The sequence below is a fragment of the Aythya ferina genome (genome assembly GCF_964211825.1).
Source record: "Aythya ferina genome assembly, chromosome: 4".
Classification (NCBI taxonomy): Eukaryota; Metazoa; Chordata; class Aves; order Anseriformes; family Anatidae; genus Aythya; species Aythya ferina.
This window is the reverse complement of record NC_140300.1, coordinates 69,911,048-69,918,856: the sequence shown is the minus strand read 5'-3', so window position 1 is coordinate 69,918,856 and position 7,809 is coordinate 69,911,048. Positions and strand designations below refer to the sequence as shown.

At 44.5% G+C, this 7,809-nt stretch overlaps 1 protein-coding gene across 5 annotated transcripts in view; it reads left to right on the top strand.

The window, feature by feature from the left end:
• EMCN (endomucin) overlaps positions 1 to 7,809 on the top strand; it is a 43,657-nt gene that overhangs the window by 3,415 nt on the left and 32,433 nt on the right. Inside the window, exon 2 of one of the 5 annotated variants that reach the window (XM_084519416.1) lies at positions 821 to 986. The exons of the other annotated variants lie outside the window; for them this stretch is intronic. The gene's annotated coding sequence lies outside the window, so the exon portion shown is untranslated. The remainder of the gene's footprint in view (positions 1 to 820; positions 987 to 7,809) is intronic. 5 annotated transcript variants of the gene reach the window in all.

The window sequence follows — 7,809 nt, the reverse complement described above, 5'->3', positions numbered from 1 at the left end:
TTGGGAGCAAGACTTGGCATTGAGAGCCTGGCCCAAATGCCATGATTTGGAGCTGCTCCATTACAGCATGGAGCAACCTGAAGGTAGGCACTTCCCAACCCTTTCCTCATTAGGGGCTTGCTGTAGCACCTGGGGCATCATCCCAGCCCTACAACACTGTGGTTGAACCCAAACTCTGAATGTCTTGAGAGTTTTCCTGTTGTGAAAAAAAAACCCTTTTGGATGTTCCCACCACTCCTAGCAGTTTGCAAGCCCAGCTTTATCAGAAATCAAATTGTGGTGCTGGAGCTTATTGTAGCCTTTAATCGAGTTTTTGTTCCGGTACAGACTTTTTCCCTCCCTTCAATCCCTCCTTTTTTTCCCCCCTCCTCCCTGCTGCCACATCTATTTCATTTCTTTGGGCTGTCTCATGGTGGGCCAATTTTGCCTAATGGGTTTTAAAGGTGTATTTGCTACTGGACAAAAGAAAACCATTTATTTTAGCCCCACACCCGAGTGCAAGTTTACTGCATTTACTGAGGTTAGGAGCAGATGGCTTAATACCTGCTTGATAAGGAGATGATGATTTGCAGCCAAAATAAATAGAAACTGAATTTGAAGGGCATGTTGCCTGCAGCTCCAGACCTAAGGATGCATAATGCCATATAACAGCACCAACAAATGGTTGTCTCATCTGAAAACTTACCAGCCTATTTTCTTTTTTATTTATCTTTTTCTTTCATCTGGTTTAAACCCAAAATTTCTTATTAATCTTCAGTCTTTTACAAGTTAGGATAAAAGATCCACTGAAGCTTATGTTGTGTTTTGTTTTCCTAAACAGGAAAGGACCTTGATTACGGTGTCCAGTCACTTCTGTATCTGTCTGATCTGTGTGAAAAACCTGCAACAATACACATGAAAATAGTCTTTAAGAAACTTTTAACCCGAGGAAGAGAGCAATTTTAACTGGTACCCTTTGGTAGCCAGGCTAACACGCCAGGCCAAAGGTGAGTCCCCAAAATCACGTGGGGACAGCAGCATCATTTGTATTGCTCATGATGGGGGGCTCTGTCTGGTACAGGTGAAAATCCTGGTCTATTTATCAACAGAGAATTTTTACAACAACTCTTAATCTCTTTTTCTAGTGGCATTACGTGCACCTGGGTGTTAGCTGTGCCTTGTAGATAGCACCGTGTCTCAGGTTGCTGAAACCACAGAGCTGGTGGCACATGGTCGTGCATCATATTTATCTGCTGCAACCTTTCTGCCTCGTCTTGTCTCTCTAATGAAATTAAACGTTTTGCCAGGATAGGAGCACTATGCCAGCCTTGCTCTCTGAAGACTTCTCCGAGATATATGATCATTTCAAAAAGCACATCCAGGCTGTCTTAATGCCTTGAGTGCTCAGGGTTGTACTTGATTTGAGGAATGTCAGTGTAATCAAAACTTCAGGGTTAAATTAATTAAATCCCTGATTATATTAATGAGATGCTTGTGCTTCCTGCAGATTTCTTCTTTCATAATCCTTAGCAGGAGATTAATATCATATTTGGGCTTGACAGGCTTGGTGACTGAGGCAACAACTGATAAGAAAAGCAAAAGGCTTGGATTTTAGTTAGTCTGAGGAAAACAGTGCCAGCATGTTTACTAACCTTTCTGGTCAAGAATTTGCATTATTTTCCTCTATAAATGCACTACTTTTTGTTGAGGCATGTATTCATTGCATGATAATTATTTGCAGTGACCAGGGTAATTTTTTTTTTTTTTACTAGTTTTCCCACTTCTTCACATTCTCAACATCGAGCCTAGGCTTTTATTTGAAATACAGCGTTGATAACCTTCTAAATGTTAATATGCAAGCTGTTGTTTATCCCAGTGTGAGGACACTCTGAAGTCATCTTTCTTTGATAGATGAATTACCCGTCCTCATCTCAGCATGGATTATATATCACACCAATATAGGTGAGGTAAATATCAGTGTGAACTCATTCAAAGGCTGTGGAAGCAAAAACACCACCAAGCATTGCGAGATGAAATGGGGAACAAGTCGGGGATTGCTCTGACAAAGTGAGAAATTCAAGCGTTTTCACCCCAGATTCTAAGCTGTGTCACATCTGGGAATGAGCAGTGGCTTTGGCAGGATTCATAATTAATCTTCCACTGTTACTCAGGGTCCCCAGAAGCCAAAATACTGCCCTAGATGCTCTGAAACTCCTACCCAGCCATCCAAAACTCATCTCACCTTGACATCTACAGACAGTCATAAAGGCAGAAGTCTGTGGCACGACGAAGGAAACAGTTGGGGCCAGCATACAACTTGGTAAAATTTACTCATTTATGCACCTGACTGTTGAAATTTCTTTCTGGAAAATGCTGAATTCTTTCAGTTATGGAGCTTTTTGGGCATTCTGCAGAATTAAACTCTGCCTTGCCAAAAAACACACAAGTTTTGGAAGTGATAGATGTCTGGCTGAAAGGCTGCTACAGTAGAGCAGCTTCAGGTTCACTTTAGGAAGCTTTTTCTTACTTGAGCAAGTACTTACAGTCTATGAAGGTCTTTGCTGTGGTGCAGAAGGCAGCAATGTATTTACCAGACTGCGGGCTTCTCTTGGAACAAGTGACCAGTGTAGTTTTCAGCACATAACAAGAGGAGGAACTCATTGAAGATGAATGCCAAATAACCCTACCCATGAGACGTGCCGATGACAGAGAGGGAAATGCACAGCACAGGTACTAGAGGTGAGAGCTGCCCGGTGCAGGACTGTTTTTATTTGCTGTTCTCAGCCCATTTTATCTGCTCTGGTTCCAGTGGCTCCAGAGGAACCCATCATTTCCCTTGCATGCTGCTCCCAGTGCTAATGGAGTCGTGTGGCTGGTGCATCCCGGTGCTGCTGGACTTGTGAACTAGTGCACAGTTTGTCATACAGCAACGCTTCCTTGTAGTGCACTGCATCCTCCCTAGCTGCTTTCACCTTGCCTTTCCGTGAACTGGCAGAAAGCATCATTTTCAAGGGCAAATCCTGGAAAATGAGGATTGGTTATTTACGGAAGCCAAAGGAGAAGACCAGAAGGATCTGAGTAGGAAGCGCACAATGATTTGCAATAATCATAATCTTCAGAGGGAACTAAATTGCACTATTTGCCCACAAAAGTGCAAGAGACACCTGCAGATGTTCAACACCATGAGGTGATCAGCTCCCAGCTCTCCATGACTTCCCAGTGCACTGCCAGAGTTTGGACAAGCCTGAGCACCCCAAATAAGCTGTACCAGGAAGCTGGTTGTAGGTGTGGGTGCTGGTGGGGCTGCCGCTGCAGTTCCTGATGCTCTTTGATAGCATAAGTCCTTGGTGTTGAGCCCTGCCTCAGGTGTTCTCCTACTAATAACTTAATTTCTGAGGTCCTGCTTTGGAAACTAAAGCACGTGAGAAAAACAACTGGGTTTCATATCCAGATCGTATCAGATTGAATGCCCGTGTTATTTGGGATTTCTATCAGTCAGCTTTGTGAGGTGCTTGCAGATGAAGGGCTCTTCCTCTCTGTGTGTGTGCCACTGACAGAAACCAGATCTTTCCGAAGCACATCTTTCATCCTTGCCTGTGATGTGACTCCTGTGAGACCGTACTCCCATCCCCATTTTGGCCTTTCCTTTTGGGGTATTTCATACATCTGGTACCGCCCAGCCTGCCTGCTGGGCGTTGCGGTAAAGGTGAGGGAGGGCTCAGCTGAGCATGAAGTTATGTTAGCGACTGAAGCAACTCACCACGTTTCCACAGGGGCTTTCTGACAGGAATGGGTTTTTGATGCTCCGGATGTTTTTGGACCTTTGTCAGGACCGGGTGCGGCTGGAGCGAGTGCATGGGCTGGGCCCGGATGTGCTAAAAATGAGTCCGTGGCAGCAGAGGCATTTTCAGTTCCTGAATTACACCATTAGTCACGCTGCTGGGGATGAGCTGGGATCTTAGCACAGGGCTAAGAAATAACAGAGCCATGGCTTTTCCGATGGCCGCACCACCGGCACATCACAAAGGAGAGCTGCCCGTTGACCTGGGCTCAGCTTCCCCTCGTGCTCTTTGACATCTGCTCTGCCCAAGCACGCTCTGTTCTGGAAAACAAAAATAGGTTTGCAGATGGCATGGTAAGGAAAAAGCACCGTGAGCATTACCCAGAGGACAACATCACTTGCTCTCCGCTCCCTGAGCGGGGGTGGCTTGCACCAATACTCCTGCTCTCTCCTTTTATCCATTTTCCTTCTCTCCTCAGCAATGCACGACATGCAAAAAGCTCTTTCTTATATAAAACTGCGCCCATTAAAGACGTTTTCAAATTGATTTGGCATGACTAACGCAAGGGGGGTGGCAGCTGGGTTTTCATCCTGTAACACAACCCCTAGGAACTCCTACCTTTTATCTCGCACACGGACAGGCAAGCGTATCACCATCAAAGGGTAACAATCTGGTGGTTTAAATAGCTTTAAAGAGTTTAATTAAAACCTACTAAATAGGTTTAACAGGTTTAAATAAAGAGAGGCACAGAGCTTGGAGCCTTTGTCCAAGGCTGGCTGGGGTGCTGGTGATCACGCTGAGCACAGTTATTACTTTATGGAGTGCAAACAACGTGCTCATCCCTCGTTAGCACACAATAATGAAGACATCCACCAGGTTTCTTTGCAGGAGCAGAAAGCGCCCTGAGGAAAATCGCAGTTAGGTGGGCTTGGCTGGGAGCCTGCAGTTCTGCTGAGCTTATGGAAGAAGCGATGAGATGAAACTGGAGCGGAGTTTGGTGGCCGCGTGTTTGGGGAGGTAAAGCTGGGTGTGTTTGGATTACAGGTGCTAGGTGAAACACGGGGGCACTCAGTCAGACCCCTGCCACCACCGCGTAGCCACAGCTTGGTGCTGGGTTGTGCTTGGTGCCTCATTCGGGGGAGCGGAGGAGCACCGGGGCAGCGCCGGCACCAAAGTTTCGTTTCCTGCCTTCGTCCTGTTCCCGGTGGGAGAAATTGTGGCGGCTCCCTCCCTTTCCTTCCTCTCCTGTGGTCTTGCTGCCAGCCGGCCATACCAGCCTGCAGCCCAGGGGTCAGCAGCAAGCCCAACTTGGGGCAGCGTTGTGCTGTTGGTGATCCCAGCATGGGGCTGTCATCAGGGACACAGCTTTTCCTTCACCAGGCGCTGTTGTGGTGGGGATGGTTGCGTGCAGGTACCTTTACAAACACGTCCTGTGTCGTGTATTGCTTTAACACACCGAAGAAACAAAAAAAGCCGTGAAGGCTGTGCATTTTTCTCAGGGCTTACTTCAATTTCACAAAATTTGCAAATGGTTTTGTTAAATTGAACACCACCTTCGTCGCACACTGTTACCAGCTCTGGCCATCCCCTGGATTGCATCAGAACCGGAATTCCTACAAAAAAAATAGCTGACACAGCCATAGGGGAAAGATGTAAGGTATGAGTCATGAAGAGCTGTGTATATGAAAAGGGAATTAGCTGTACCAAATGAATTACTTTTAAAAAACAGGTTTGCATTTTCTGTGTTTTTAATATTTGTTTTTAATTCTTGAATGTTTAAGTTATAGGTTTTCTTAATCTTGGTCTTAATGGCACTGAATAGGAATGATTGAATTGATGTCTTCAAACCATACTGTTAAAATCGCCCCTAAATCTCTTCCAAGGGAAGGTTTTGTGTTTTGGAAGCACCTACGTTTCTGCTAAAATCTCTGCTTGCTGTTTTCTTTTAGTTAAAATTTATAGCATGGACTAGCCATTTACATGTATAACAACCCACAACTAACCCATGGCCACAATTCAGCGCTGTTGTTTGATGTGGGGGAAGTTTTGTGTCCTAATTTCAATCTTAACTTCTTAACTTCAATCTTACTTCTGATAAATTTGGAAGTACTGCAGGGAGGACTCTTCTTAGGATTTATCCAAACAGAGCAGGTAAAATTCTCTGTTCATAAACCCGTGCCCGACCTGAACCTGCAATTTTCCTGGCAATGTGTTTCTCTTGGTACTGGGTAGCTCTTATTTGTGCCATTTGAGTGGGGGTTGGACTGCATCTAGTGGAGCTAAAATAATTTCCAGAAACGCTGAGGGAGGACTGAAATAACAGCAGTTACTGGAAATGAATCCCTTTCCTTGCACTGTCCTCGGTTACAGCTTTCTGCAGTGTTTTCAGAGGCTTGACTCTGCACTGAACACGTGCTCCAAACAAAGCCAAATACTGAGGAAGCTGTAAATGCAAACCTTGTGGCTTGTACCCATGTTCTGGCTGGCTGTTCAGGAAGATCCACAGATGCAGCTGAAATCTTGAACTGCAGATCTGCCCGTTTCTTGCAGAACTCCTTTAGCATGTGGTGCCACTGTGTGATGCAGCTTGTAGGGCTCTAGGACAGAATTGATTGGAAAATGGGGACACTTTTGGTGTATCTTGGCAGAACACTACCCTGAAATGTGCAGGAAGATGTGCCTAGGATTCCTAAAAACCACTTGCAGTACTCGGTCTGAACCCCGGGACATTCCTGAGGAGGAAAGCCCCAAACCGTGTAGCTGCTAAACCAGATAGAAGGCCCGTGTTGAAGGCCTTGTGGTAAACCAAGAATTAAAGCCTAAGTTTGACCCCCAAATTAATACATTTAGGTGCACTTGAGTCTGTTTGGAGGGGTTGAGCAGTACCCAAAACTTGTTTTGGCTGTGATGTTTGTGCAATGGATGGTTGGCAGAAGATGAGCTACTCATTTGGGCAAAGCACTTTTTTTCTTTGGAGGATGACACAAAAAAAATTCATTACAGAAGAAGAAAGAAATTTATCTCAAGATTTAGGGTAGAAGGCAGCAAAGGAGGAAAGAGAAATGGGTAGGAGTGGAAAGAGAAATAAGAAGTGCAAGAACCACGCCAGGCCCGGGAAAATACCAGGTAAAAGAATGAAGAGATGAGGATTATTGTTTGCTTTCTGGAAAAGTCTTTTTTTATTATTATTATTATTATTATTTTTTTTATTTCTAGCCTCCTGATGACTTTTGTGGTCCTCTGTAACACCCCCACCTCCAGGCATTCATGCTCTTCTTAGCATGCTCCCCGAGGTGCACCGAGTGCTTCAGCTGTGGCCTCGCCAGGGCTCATCTGCATGGAGGGGGTTCAATAGCAGCATATCCTCCTGCCTGCCTACTGCAAGGTCAAGCTAAAAAATGTTTAAAAGTTAAAAGTCAAGTTAAAGAGGGGCCATTTCACCGTTTCTGTGCTTATAGTTTCTTTTCCAGTAAAAATCATTTATTTTCAAAATCAGATACTGATACCGAAGTGGCCAGCATTGGTTAATTCCTATAATAAATAAAATCAAGATGTATTTTGAACAATCCATCTATCTCTAAAGATGTTTACACTTTACTTTTTTTTTTTTTTTTTGGCATTCACTTCTGTATTAGCTGTTGTATGTGGTGTTTTAAACTCACTCAGTGCTCTGTGCTAGTCTGTAACACACAAACAGAGCTGCTGATGTAGTATCATGCAGTCCTCTCTGCCTTTTTTTTTTTTTCCTGTCTTGATTGCAGCAGTAGCAGGCACCTAATTAACACAAGGTCAAAACCCTCTTATCTCGGTCTTCCCAGTGTAAAGTTTAAAATAATGAGATAGAGGGAGGGAAGAGATGGTGAGAGCTCCAGGCTTGGAGATTGAAGCCTACATCAAAAACTTGCAGTTTTAGGACAACTGTGGCTGTCGGTCAGTTCTGGCTGAACTCAGGGATTCCAGTGGAATTTGTAAAGAAAGAAACTTCATTTAGTGTTTTAGTTGGATGGTTCTTAAATCATGCCTGAAGATCAGATACAATTGAATTTAC